Source organism: Mya arenaria, chromosome 5 (genome assembly GCF_026914265.1).
Source record: "Mya arenaria isolate MELC-2E11 chromosome 5, ASM2691426v1".
Classification (NCBI taxonomy): domain Eukaryota; kingdom Metazoa; phylum Mollusca; class Bivalvia; order Myida; family Myidae; genus Mya; species Mya arenaria.
This window is the reverse complement of record NC_069126.1, coordinates 68,403,071-68,418,113: the sequence shown is the minus strand read 5'-3', so window position 1 is coordinate 68,418,113 and position 15,043 is coordinate 68,403,071. Positions and strand designations below refer to the sequence as shown.

Here is a 15,043-nt window from a genome sequence, read left to right as displayed (position 1 = left end):
GTTTTAAATCTTATTCTCTTTTAATATTTAAAAAAAAAATATCCTTAAACGTTTGTGTGAGTATATTTGTGTATCCATAAAAATAGCTATTAAGGCGACCAGGGAAAAAATCATTATTTTGGTCAAAAATAGCTATATACTAAGCATTTTTTTATTTGTTTTACTTTATTAAAAGCCTATTGTACGCTATCCCGAAGTTTCATTCAATAAAAAACAGAAACAAGAAATTCGATAAATCGTGTACCATCAGCATCCAAATTTTCCAGTATACAGAAATTTAACTTTCCGGAATATAACGGAAATTTTCGGGTATCTCCGTGGTACCATATCCGTGCAGTTATGCAGCATGAGTACATCTCTTACGGAAAGAGAATGGTAACTTGGTAAGTGTTTAAAATACATATTCAACGTTTTTTCGTTTATGTTTATGACTGGTCGGTAGTATAAATCGTCCACCCTTTGGATGAAAAGCAAACGAGTTATCCGGATTTTGCTTATCCGAAACTAAATCACTAGAATCAATATCCGGTATACTTTTGGCTTGTATATTATTGGAGAAACTCGATTGATTTCTAGCAAACTTGGTTTACCACTACATCGTCGCTTATTATTATTTGGTAAGTTTCGATCTAAAAAGGGATTTGCTCCCTTAACATCTCAGATTTTAATAAATAAAAGACGAAAGGATACAAATGCCTTACATTTTGTTTGTCAATGTCATGTCATTAGTCATTCTCATCACCTATGAAAAGCAGAACAGAACGAACACTATCACCCATTCGTATTGTGGCTTTTGGCATGTGTCTTAAATTCTCATATTTGATGATAAATGCAACAATAAAATATTTCCCTTATTCTGCCACAGTTATGCACCAGTCAATTGTAACCATGGCCCCCAGGTCTTGTTTATACCGGGGATAGCAAGGGAAATGGGCCATGGACCGGCAGTGCTGAGTGAATGCGGTGTTATTGTTTTTGCGCCGAAAACGGGGAATGGGCCTAACCTAGGATGTCCCCAGGGGCATTTGACGTGGGATCTGGTCATTTCGTAACCTTACCATTTCGTAACCACTGAATCTTGGTTATTTCGTAACCATTCTGTTAGTCAATTCGTAACCGTCAAGAAATCAATTGGTTATATGGTAACCACCATTTAACAAAGTGATAAATATTACACCTAGCACCTCGTTAAGTGTATTGATCGAACCTGGATGTATATGGCACAGCAACCAAGACACCAATTGGGAGACATTACTCAAATTCTCGCTAATAACAAGCCAATAATTTACGTTACTCAATAGTTATTAGATATATATATATATATCATGGTAAATTAGAAATGATTTGTTATACTACCTAAATAAGTTAATTATTTTCTTACATTTTGCTTACTTATAAACAATAATTTAAGACTGATCGCGATGTATTTTTGAGTAAAATTACGTTTACATCAATGATCAAGGGTCATTCTTGACCTATTTCATTGACTACATTTGTTTGAATTGTTTAAAACGAACAGAATTTTGTTCTGTTCTTTTCTCAATTGATCCATATTCCTTTCTGCATACTTTATATCCGAAACCGAAAAAAACAGCCTAAAATTATTAATTTACAATAACAAGATACAAAATTAAACATATCGGCACATATTTAATACAATAAGCATATAAAAAGCGCATACTCTCATTCGGCAAACTCCATTTTACAATACTTCTATGCAATTTAAAAAAAAATGAAAGTCTAAAGTTATATGGTCTATATATTTAAAAATATTGGCTAAAGGTCACACTTCCTCTTAATGGTAAAACATCTATGAATTAAAAAAAAATACATTTAATACTTAGCCTACTTATAATATTTCCTTCGCAACATAAAAAATAGCTAGTTTAAATGTTTCTATTTGTCATAGTTTCAGAGTTTATTGGCAAATCACACTACACTATTAGGAATAAAGAAGGAATACAACTTCTAGATTTAACTTCAAAGTCAAGTTTTTATGTTTTATACTTACAGTAAACTTATTTTGTAAACTCAAATGGTATTAAATTAATTCGTCATATAGGAGTCAATGGTTACGATACGACCATTCGAATTCTTAAGGGCTACGAATTGACTAACACAATGGTTACGAAATGACCAACAATGAGCGGTTACGAAATGGAAAGGTTACGAAATGACCATAATGCATTTGACGGGGCTTTTACCAGAAGTTTGTCTGTGCAGAGCGGGAATTTTACCTGGGATTGGCTGGACCGAAAGTCAAAGTCCCCGCTATTAGCAGGACCTTGCGGGCCCATGCTGCAATTGACTGTTGCATTATTTGGATTTTTTTACTAACTTTACGACACGCCCCTCTACAATATAGTTGAGTTTAGTAATGTTTATTTACAGAAATTGGATAACTTAACAAATAAATTAAACTCTACTGAGCTTTTGAATAAACCTACATACTTATAAATCAAAATTGATATTTTAGGGTCTACACTGAATAAACCCAAAATGTAAGTTTTTATTTGCTAAATTCGAACAGTATTTAGTCTATCCACACAAAATTTACAGGATCATCAGATATCAAATTTTCTAAAAATTCTCTGTTTGCCAAATAGGGAAGACCGGTTTAAGTGGGGTTAAAAGGTTGCTATCTGTGACCAAAAAAATACTGTTCAAAATTGTGAGTTTTCATTTATCTTTCGTTCAGTAAAGAGCATGCAATGTCATAGTGGTTGGATTAGATAATATGACAGGGTTGCTGGACGTCAGGAGTTCAAATATTGTCGTGAGTTCAATGTACCAAAAGAATACCTTTGGAATACACAATTATCTATAAAAAATGGCAGAGCAAATTGCCCATATTGTAGTAATGTCTTAGATCCAGCTTGGATAACTTGGACACAGTAAGCGGTTCACACCCAGGGAAATTCTCAGATAAAACAGCGCTTATGAACTTGAACATTACATTTTTAATTGAGACAATTAAAGAAAAAACATTATTGCTGATCTTCTGAAAACAAATCTAAGATTCAAATATATTTAATTTGTTGGATGAACTAAGGTTTATATTGATAAGAGATTGCTTCAGTTGGATTTAAACTAATCACCAACAAAAATATATGCATTTTAATCACACAATGTAAACAACTGCGCCACAGATCTTATCTGTATGTTTTGGGTTTTTAGAATTTAGCAGTTAAATATAGATTAGCATACTGGTAGGTCTGGTTGGTCTGTTGCTTTAGTTGCTAAGTAAACATAATGTCAGTGATTTCATCACTATTTTTATTAAAATATCAGTTTATTCAGAGCTTCTCACATTTGCACCATTTTTTACCATTTGAATCATAAAAAGATAACAAACAAACACGGATAAAACGTTTGAAAATACAATAAATTTCAGTTGGTTTCTATTTTCTTGTTCATTTTGCTTGAAATTATTCTGCTTGAATGTAATTTTTGTTGCTTGAATTAGAACTTAACACTTTGTGAATATTTAAGGAATGTAAGGGGTCAGATTTCAGATTGCTCATTATTTCTGGAACACTAAATACTTTATTTGATTGTGTACACTGCACTTTTTTGTTAAGCATTCATCCAGATCATTTGGGTAAATATTGGCAGAAAAACTGCTTTTGGTTTTATACTGGTCATCAAAACCGGCACTGACAAAACATAAGACGTGTTTAATTAATGTGCGGGAAAGAGGTTTAAAGGTGTCGGCCCACAACGAAATACTTGCGGGTTGCAGTACCCCTTCAAGTAGTTCTTGAAAAAAATGCTTCTCTCTGGTAGCATTTGATTATGTGTACATTGTATTCTTGTATGTTTTTTCGAGTTTACACATGATTTATATAAGGTTTGTATACTTTTAGTTTTATTTAAGTTTTAAAATTTTGACATTTTTTTAAAGATTTGCCTGCCACTGTCTGAACACTTAAATTCTTGGTCTTTGGACTATTGTCTGCAACTTCAAAACACACTTTTTGGAACAGGACACATTTTTCTGATATTTTATCCAGTTTGACTGCAATATAAGATGTATTCATCAATAATTTAAGTAAAAAATGACATTTATATTTCCATAATTACCTGGTAGTTATGTGTTAATTTGTTTTAATTCATGGATAGGTTTTTTGCGAGTGTCATGGACAGCTGGAACTTTTCAGTACACAACATGCAAACTGATAATGAACTGTGTGTGCCGGCTTTGTGAACAAAATCGCAAGGCGGCTATGGTAAGTTGCGTCAAGATATCCTTCCCCCCCCCCCGGACACGCAATACAATTCGTGTTTCGCTGATTATCCATTTGGGGATTTAGATATGTTACCCCAGCCAACAGGCTGAATGTTTAATTTTACTCAATACTAAGCTTTGTTTTAGTGCGAACATCAACATCTAATTGCAGTAACTGTTGCTGCATGGGACAATAAAGTTAAGTCTGCAACCGTCTACCAGACTGTAAGATTCATCTCTTCCAAAGGATGTCGTACCAGGTGGGTGTGCATTGATTGATTGATTGATTGATTGATTAATTGATTGATTGTGAGTTTGTGTAAATGAATAACTGTGAAACCATAACCAAATGTTGGGCTGTAAAGGTGTGTGAGTATGTCGAGGGCTGATTGCGAAACTGTTCCATTTGACATATTTTCAGAAAACCACTTTTTGGCAAATATATATATATATAATACTGTGATACATATCCTACAAAAATATTAAGTTCATATCCCTACAAATATTTATTTAATTTAACATTTGTCCTTTAGTTCCATCTGGCAAAGCAATTTTATTTTCCTGCGAAACTGTTCCATGTGAATATGCAAGCAAATAGGACAGTTTCGAAGTCAATTTAAAATTATTTTTTTCAAATGGAAAATGTTCTATTTGAATAAAAGTGTTTTTCGTCATACATTTCTTAGATTTATATGAATGAAAAGTGTGGATCTAAACTTATATGGCTAAAATATATCATTTTTAGCTCGACCATTCGAAGAATAGGTGGGCTATACTACCGCCCCAGCGTCGGCGTCGGCGTCCGGTTAAAGTTTTAGGGCAAGTTGGGATTTTCACTTATAAGTCCAATACCCTACATTTAATTGACTTAATACTTCACACATGTGTTCAGGACCATCACCCAATGAGGTTACATAACTCCATATCCTTTATACAAGTTATGGCCCCTGATTGACTTAGGTTACAGTTTTAGGCAAGTAAAAGTTAAGGGTATGTTGGGACTTTAATAAAAACAAACTTCTATACCGTTCATTAAATGCAATTAATAAAATTCAAAATTATTTACGACCATCTTACAACAAGAAACATAACTCCGTTTTAAGCCTTAATACAAATTATGGCCCTTGATTTTTTTTTCCTTTGAAAGGCATATTTGTAACTCTTAACCACATTTTCATAATGGGAAATCAATTTATTTGAATGACTTGCGTAATTGTTTGGGCGGGCTGGTGGGAGGGCAGCATCAAAGTCATCTTATGTATCGAATAATTTTAGTTAGGTTTGACATAAAGAGACCAAACTTGGTATTATTACATCGTTATTGTATTCTAAGTCAAAGCGGCGTAGTCGAGCGCGCTGTCTTACGACGGCTCTTGTTATCAAAATACTTCTTCTGTTTTTCAAATGGTACAGTTTTGCAGTACTTTTACTGCGAAACTATACTTAGTGCAGCACATTTCTCAATATTTGGCACATTTTTTATCAATAATGATATTTATATAATTAGAATATAAATATATAGTTACTATATGATCATTAAATCATTGTATTTTCAGTAAAATGTTAACACATACTCTTTAACTTCACAAAACCCTTTCAAACTGTATAACAAAAAATGATAATAATATATAGAATCACCAGGCATCAGAAATTAAAGAAGTTTTAATTCGGAGTCTTTAAGAATGTCTGTTTGGGAAAAAATAGAAAGTACAAGAGGAGTGACTACTATGGGCCAATGGATCTAAAGGTTATAGTGGCCAATTTATCAATGAGCCTTAACTAAATTATTGTCATATAAAGACATCTAGGTGAATAATAAGCAAGTGTCAGAAATCCAATGAAAGTTTAAAATGCTATGTAATTCTAGTAGCTGTATGCCGGGTACTAGTATTTGTATATATCGACTAAAAATGATAGTGACAACCTATTAAAAGAAATTCAATGTGAAAAAGCCTATAACTCTGCAACAATGTTGTCTAAAGTTTGAGTTTAAAAAATAATAATTTGTGCTGTATTTCGAAATAAAGAACCGACATATGAATCAGACTACTTAATCCTTTTTCTTTATACTTTTAATATTAATATCCATACAGATCAAGCCTAACTGATATATAATGTAATCCAAAATTTTCAAAAAATGTTTTATACATAAGATATTCTCTAAAGGTGGATTTAGTATGGGACTTATATAATTGTTTTGCATTTCCGATTCAAAATGCATGCATGGCATGCATGCCAAGAAATACCAGCCAATTTTTCCACTTTTCATTTCTACACAAGAGCCAATTTCAGCTACACATTAACCCCTAATTGACCGAGAATCTGACCATGTGTTTAATCATGTTTTCATATTTAGGAAGTTGCTGTAGTTCGGGTCAAGATTTGGAAAAATGTATTTAATTTTGCCCAGAAAGTCGTGAAGAAGTATCAAGTAGACATAATTACAGCGTACTTAATTTAGTAAAACTTATTATTTACTTATTCTTAAACAAAAGTATGTTGTTTTTAATGAGTAACATTATTGTTTTAGACATATGACAGATGTTAATGAAAATGGTATGCTTAACCAACCGTTTAATTTGGAATGAAAATGTAACCTATATTACATTATATATGAATCTGGCCGTCTCATAGGTCGAATTATATTTAAGGGTATGCTTTACTAAGCATATTGATATTGATTTTAAAATGTCAGATTTATTGGGTTTGCATTTTTTAACAAAAACACACACTCTTATTATTCATTTTTAAAGCTTTGTTGTTTTTTTTCACTGTAAAAAATATTGAGTTCGTAAGTATACGTATACACCATGGAAAATGGAAAATACAAACGAAACTTGAAAAAAATATATCACATTGGCGAAACTGAATCTCCGAATGTTAATTTTACTTCAATTTTGTTCATATTACCATGAACACATTCTGAGGCGGTTAAAATGCATTTTCGTATAACTGATTGCGATTTGTTTTTGCAATGTTTCAATCTAAAAAAATGCTTAGTTTTGTGTTCATCTGGCATTGTCTTCATACCGTGACTTGTGAAAGAACATATTTTGACCGATATAAACTCACGACAATGGTCGCTGTCCTTGAGTGACTCCTTTTCTGTAAAATATTGACCCCCCCCCCCCACCCCAAATAATAGCATGACTCAGAACGATCGTTACTGTAAATAGGTATTTAACCCCACCGAACAGAACCGACTATGTTGGTCATTTAATACGTGTGCTCTTAAGTCTTAGTGGTAATGCTGCAGCTATTGTTGTTGATACTACCACTACTGCTTCTGCTATTGCCACTGTCAACACCATCGCCACAACACCACCGTCAGCACCACCACAACCACCACCACCACCACCACCGATAATGATGATGATGAATGATGATGATGATGATGATGATGATATGATGATGATGATAATGATGATGATGATGATGATACCCCTAAAACTACTGCCGCTCCTGCTGAATTGTTGTTGTTGTTGTTGCCACTTCTACAACAACAGCTACTACTATTCCTTCTACTAACTATCATATAACTTCTACTGATGCTGCTAATCTTGCGTTAATCAACTATATGTTGCTAAATGAAGGAACTAAGCTTTTTGTATCAATGTGAAGACCCTTCATTTATCTATTTATAATGAGCGCAAAGTACAATGAACCCATAAAGGGACTGTACACCAGATTCGCACCAATTTTTTTTTCTTCTGTAACGAATCTCAGGACAATTATCTAATGGACTGTATTACGCAATATCATAATTATAAAAAAAAGTACCAAAATGTAAAAAAAAACTGTGTCGGAGACCGGGTTCGAACCCGTGTCGCCAAAATTGCAGTCCAGCGTCGTATCCACTGAGCTTTGACGGCTAACTCTATTACTATCGTAATTAAGCTAAATACGTACCTCGGTAATATCACGTGATAACACCGACTAGCCTATCACGCATAAGGAATGACTTCTCCTGGTAGACATACCCAGTAATCTTTTTAATGGAAAAATACGAACTAACTGCTAAAATTAAATAAAATGTAAACTATGTGGTACTTTAGTTAGTAAGTTTCAATGCATTGTACACATCGATGCCAAGTTTATGCCAGTTTTCGAAAATTTTCTCTTTTTTTTCGCTATTTTATCATACGGAGTATAGCCCCTTTAAGCAGATTTTCGACATCCACAGATAAACGACTCCACGGTATCATTTTATTAAATATACATGAGTCATAACATTTTGAGCCGGAAGTTGATAAGTTTGACTGGGGTTTGTGATTCTATTTGTGTCAAAATACATCCTCACGCCGGCCAAATCCTAAGAGCCTCTTATAGAACAATACCGTACTCAAGTTGTTAAATTAAACGAATTGATTACGGTATTGTTCTAAAAGAGGCTATTAGGATTTGGCCGGCGTGAGGAAAATATTTAGCTGTCGGGGAACTAAGAAATATAGTTAGTACATTTGTACTTGATGTTTTCAATCTTTAAACATAATTAAACATAATAACAAGAGTGTGGTTTAGATAGTTAAATATTGTTGTCAAGGAGATTGTTCATAAACAATATCAAAGATATAATGCTTATCTTAGTTAATTAATAATTATACTTTTTTATAGTTCAGGAAATCATGTCAATCTTGTTAATAATAAACTATTATTGAAATTTTTGTTTTATTTTTGACAAGTGTCGTAATAAACAAAATGAGATTAAGCGTTAAATCTAAGAACCATGCACTATAGAAAGATTTTTCCGAAAAATGACCAAAATTATTGCTCCCCTGAAATTCATGCTGGTCGTAATGGCCATTAAATGAAATGAATTAGCTGTAACAGCAGATAACTGATAAAAAAATCATGGAGAACCAAGTCAGCCCTTTAACCCTTAGCACAATACCACTGAATGGAACATAATGCATATGCTGCTAAAATCAAGGTATATGCTGGTATACATGGGTTTCCTTCTTAACCGAAAATTGGATAGGATTTCTTGGCATGACAATCAAGCAACATATTATTTTTAAAAAACTTCATGAAATAAAGTATAAGACAGATCGACTGAGAGAAAAAAAGGCATTGGTATAAGTAAATATTGGACCACATTTGAAAGGCGTTGCTTTGTTTTTGTCTAATCATTAATCAGAACAGTTTCCAGTAGGCAAAGCTTTTACCGTGCAATAAATTGCATGCAGATAAATAACAACAATGTTTATGAGTAGGATATGAAGGACTTGGCTATATTTTCAACTATTTTAAGTGTGAACTAGTACATTTTGCTGCAATATTGACATTAAAAGTAACTCGGACAATTAATTAAAAACAGCTTTGGGGTGCCGACCGGAATTGCCCCCTCCATCATCCCCCTACAATACAACACACACACTACTTATCCGTCAAACCACTAATTCTAGTTGTTCATTAAACTGACTGTTATTGTTTATAAGGTTAAATTGATTCCCAAAAAGTGTGGTGAAGTGTATTATTGTATAAATCATTAAGATTCATATCAAGGGTAAATAAAAATGACTAAACAATCTTCAAGCATAAGTTAAATTTCAAAATGCATGTACATCAGATGTTATTTGGAAAGAAAAGGGTCGAGGTGTTCTGATTGACTATTTAGAGAGTGTGAAAATTGACAATATGTTACTAAACAGTTACAGCACCCATTACCCTTGTAATTATAATACATTATAACAAATAAAATGAATTAGTTGTTTAATTTCAACAATTGAAATATAAAATCAGCTAATATTAGAAACAGACAGTTCACTATCAAATACTTTGTCAATAGACTTTCAGAATGATACACGTAAAACTGGATGAGCCTCAGTTTAAGAATTAATATAGCAATGCCATATTTTCATTTAAAATAACTAAATAACAAACCAATTTGTTAACTCTGAATTTTTTATCAGACTTTAGCCTAGCTCTCTGAGTCACAACAACGATCCCATATTTCATAATAAATTATAAAAATGATAAAATACGTTGAATTTGGAGGTAAAGGTCCTGATTCTGCTAGGCAGATTCATTTCAAATGCACAAAGATATGTGACCACAAACATGCTTGGTATGCCTTAGTGTTAACGCTCATGTCTCCAATAAAATGGATTGGCAGACAGATCTGATGAAAATAATCGCCAACCTTTAATTACCGTAGTTCATTTATTGGTCATATATATATATATATATATATATATATATATATATATATATATATATATATATATATATATATATATATATATATATATATATATATACAGTTTCTTAATATCTAGACGTTTTGCATGCGCGCTGCCTAGTAAAGAAATATATCCTTGTCAAACACATATTAATAAGTGTTTTTTACTTCATTAACTATTATTAAAATTGTTTAGTAGAGATATTTTATTGTAGTATTTGGATGATACACAGGGTAGTTATTTCTGGCCATCAAAAACAATATGATTGTTCATGATCGGCTGAAGACTATGTGAATAAATATCGAGTCCAGGATATCCAAACAAAATTTCACACGATTCACTAGACTCTGACTGATGTGACATTGCAGTGATTTGGTCATTATCGCAGATATAACGAGTACACAAATACTTGTAGTCTTTTTAACTGATGTTGTCGCACTTTTTTTAACTGATTGTTGTCACACTTTTAGTTTGTTCTGTTTTGTACAACTGTACAGATGTTTACCTCATTGTAAAAAAATACCCATACAGAGGTTTTTTTCACAATAAAAAGAAAACAGTCTATTTTCTGAAGTCGGAATATGACATTAAATATAGAACGTGCAGTTTCACTAACATTTTCTTGGTTCGGCCAATGTATGAGTATAAGTCATAAAATCTAAGATAAGAAGGTATTTTTCAGTATAGATATGAAGTTGAAAATTGATAATACCTTTGGTTCATACATTTGTGGTCCTGTTTTATCGAGTACCTGTACAAACTCACCTTCGCCATGCATGCATGGCTAAGCCTCCTTTACCATGCATGCATGGCTAAGCCTCCTTTGTTGACAATATACTTTTCATTACAAATACATGAACAAACCCACCTTTGCCATGCATGCATGGCTAAGCCTCCTTTGCCATGCATGCATGGCTGAGCCTCCTTTGTTGACAATAAACCTTTCATTACTAATACATGAACAAACCCACCTTTGCCATGCATGCATGGCAAAGCCCCTTTGCCATGCATGCATGGCTAAGCCTCCTTTGTTGACAATAAACTTTTCATTACTAATACATGAACAAACCCACCTTTGCCATGCATGCATGGACAAACCCCCTTTGCCATGCATGCATGGCTAAGCCTCCTTTGTTGGCAATATACTTTTCATTACTTATACATGAACAAACCCACCTTTGCCATACATGCATGGACAAACCCCCTTTGCCATGCATGCATGGACCAAGCTTCCTTTGTTGGCAATATACTTTTCATTACTTATACATGAACAAACCCCCTTTGTCCATGCATGCATGGTCTAAGCCTATTTGTTGGCAAATAAATTTTCACTACCAATACATGGACAAACCAACCTTTGGCCATGCAGGCATGGACTAAGCCTACTATGTTAATTTAGGCGACACAGGATTGAATCCGGTCTTCGACACAATTTTTTTTTCCATTTTTGTATCTATTTTACAATTATGATATCACAGCTTAACGCATTCCATTAAATAATTGTCCTCAGATTTGTTACAGAAAAAACTTTTTTTGGTGCTAATCTGGTGTACAATCCCTTCAACTGCATTTTTATGTCTATGAGGTATCTTGTTTTTTTAAAAGAACATTTGATGAGGTATTGTTGCCTCCACAGATAGTCATGTAGGCCTGTTATTGTCTGTATGAAAGCTTTTGTTTCTCGAAGAACACAGCACTTTTTGCATTTCGATGGGTTAGTGCCAGAACATGCTATGTATGCAATTTGGTTATTTTCACTTTTTGGCATATTTTGATGAGGGATATCCATCCGGATATAATGAACTTATCTGCATGCCTATATATGGGTTATTTCCATATTTATCACTCAAAAACCAAACCAGCTATTCTACAGTGCTATATATTTTTTTTTCTGGAAGAATATGCTATTTTGCAATAGACATTATGAAAAACGATTCGTACAATACAAATCCAAGCCAGAACATACTACAACAACTAAGCGGCTTTTGGCACTGGCCATGTAAGAAGTATAATGTGGGATTATGACGTGCCAAAACATTCTATCTGTTGTAAGCTGCTTCTGGTAGGAGAGATCTGTTAAAATTGGCTGAAATTGTTTGTGCCAAAACATGCTATGTTATGATAGACTTTAAAGATTTGTTTTAATGTCAAAATTGCTTCTGCCATTTTAAGCTATTTCAATTCAGCGTGTTATGGCAGCAACATAACAGGGACAATATTTGTGTGTACTGGTATATGAAACCAGCTATGGAGATAAAGGTTGTTCTGGCGATGCAATATGACACTTTTATTGAGTTAATTATGTGTTGATAACAGGCTAGCCTGGTGTGTGAATTCATTCAAATATTCAGTTGAATGTTTGTTTTTGTTGGATAATACACGTTTTAGAACAGCTTTTATACAGCCAGTTAAAAAAGAAAGCACAAAGGTAATTATAACTATTTTAAAACGGTTTTTAATAAACTGAAACAATTTCAATAGCAAGAAACAACAAAATAATACCGGTTAATACTGCTACATTCATATTCTAACATGTTTATTTCTAAGCATATTTATCATTAAGATATTCCTTGAGAGTTGGTTTCATTGTAGAATATTAAAGATGCGTATTATCTACATGTAAAGGATGCTTAGTATATGCCCCGTAGTAAACATTAACTTCTGAAAGAGCAAACACTATCAAAATGAATGCCTGGTTAATAATTTGAACATGAAAGGTGAATGAATAAATTATGATAGTTATGGGTAGATGTAGACATCAATGAAATAAATACATGTTCTTTATATTTGCAGATGAAAAACGAATGGAGTGATTGGTCAGAAAATGAAACAAATATGCTCATGTCTCAGGAAGATACTATTAATGGACAGACAACTAACAACTACGATAGTAAAATGGCAAACACACCCAAGGAAGCACCAAATAACAGTGATTCAAAGTTAAAAGATAATGAAATGAATAACTTGAGTGAAAATATCAATGTTGGTTATCTTAGTGCTGAGCCTAAAATCAACAATAAAAGTGATATCATTGATTCTGAGACAAAGTCCTTAACAAACAGCTGTAAATGAACCTACATGCAGTGTCAAGATCAAACCACACAGCTGTATTTAGCTCATACAGAAACCCGAGAAGCAAAATATTCGAGTCAGACAATGAAGTAACAGTTGAAAGTAATAAAGAAACCTGTTTATCTAGTGCTTCATCAATTGAAATGAGTGTTGCGAATGAAAACATAAGAACTTCTAAAACTGGCAAGGAAAAACGGAAGAAAAACAGTGAAAAAAGTAAAACAAGGATGTTGTATCATGATATTTATTATATCGATTGTTTTACCCATTTATAGCAGAAATTTGATAGTATATATCTTAAGAATGTATAATAGCTATTGTTTTGTAACAATTTAGCATTTCTACTGTTTTATGTCCTAAAAATGTTCTGCGCTTACTTTTGAGCTGATCCGACTTTTTATTTAAACATGAAATCACATGTATATTTACCTTCGATAACAGGAGTGGTCGTAAAATGTACTGTGGATGACTGCAATGCTAAACGACATTGGACGCTTCGATGGAAAGATGAAAATACTACTGTTAAAAAAACGTGTTACATACACAGCAGAGAAATGCCTGTTAACACTGAAGCATTCGGGAGATAGAGAAAACACAAATATTTGCAAATCACAGATCTAAAATTATGAACGTAAGTCACCAAAGAGTTCTTTCATGATGATTTGCAAATAACAACAACAAACGTGGTGCAAATTTTGTGCATAAATATGTGTACGTTTTGTATACTACGTTTTGTATACTACATTTTGAAAACACTTTCAAATTGGTTAGGTTGTTACAAGACATTTCTCGAAACTGTCCAACGTACGTGTTCTCCTTCTTTATATATTTTTTTTTAAATTCCAATCAGAGAAATGATGTCATCCACAATGGCCGTCATAACTACACATAAATACTAACTCGTCCATGACCGCTGCGCATGCGCAAAATGTGATGCTAAAGAGATACTGCTTATAAATATATTATTGCAATATTAAATATATACTTTCAAATAAGGTAAACACAAATTTAACGAAAGTATGACTCGACTTAAGTTGTTTTTTTTAGCACGAGGTTTGTAAACTCGTTTAGAGAGCCTTTGCAGATGGTAAATACCGAAAAAAAGGTGAATTATTGCTAGTATTGCATAAAATGCACACCGTGAGTAACTTGTGTTAAAACATCTGTTAAATGTCACGAAAATGCAAAAACAGTTAGTTCATGAAAACTTCCATAACATGTTATTGTGTGACGTCACGAGTGATGTCATTGAAAGCTTTACATTAAGCTCTATAAGGGCCGCAACATAAATCGACAGTTGCAATTTTGTTGCGACGCCATTTTATTCAGTGTTCAGGCGATTGGAAAGTGTATCTTTTTTAGAAATCTACTTGATTACTTGGATTATCTACACACAATACCTATACCAATTAATTACCGATATATTCCTACTTTTACATTTTATATGTTTTGGCAACAAATCTAAACCGGAAAAAAGTAAAAATGTTCTGGATAAAATGTACAACATCTTCAGCATTAGAGAAAAAAAATAGTTGAAAACTCTGTGTTCATTGCATACGAC

At 33.0% G+C, this 15,043-nt stretch overlaps 2 protein-coding genes across 4 annotated transcripts in view; both read right to left on the bottom strand.

The window, feature by feature from the left end:
* LOC128234974 (uncharacterized) overlaps window positions 1-13,964 on the bottom strand; it is a 47,079-nt gene extending 33,115 nt beyond the window's left edge. For all 3 annotated transcript variants that reach the window (XM_052949632.1, XM_052949633.1, XM_052949631.1), the window contains exon 1: window positions 13,912-13,964. The gene's annotated coding sequence lies outside the window, so the exon portion shown is untranslated. The remainder of the gene's footprint in view (window positions 1-13,911) is intronic.
* The window catches only part of LOC128234976 (uncharacterized), a 152,272-nt gene that overhangs the window by 91,427 nt on the left and 45,802 nt on the right, over window positions 1-15,043 (bottom strand). The gene's annotated exons all lie outside the window — the stretch shown is intronic.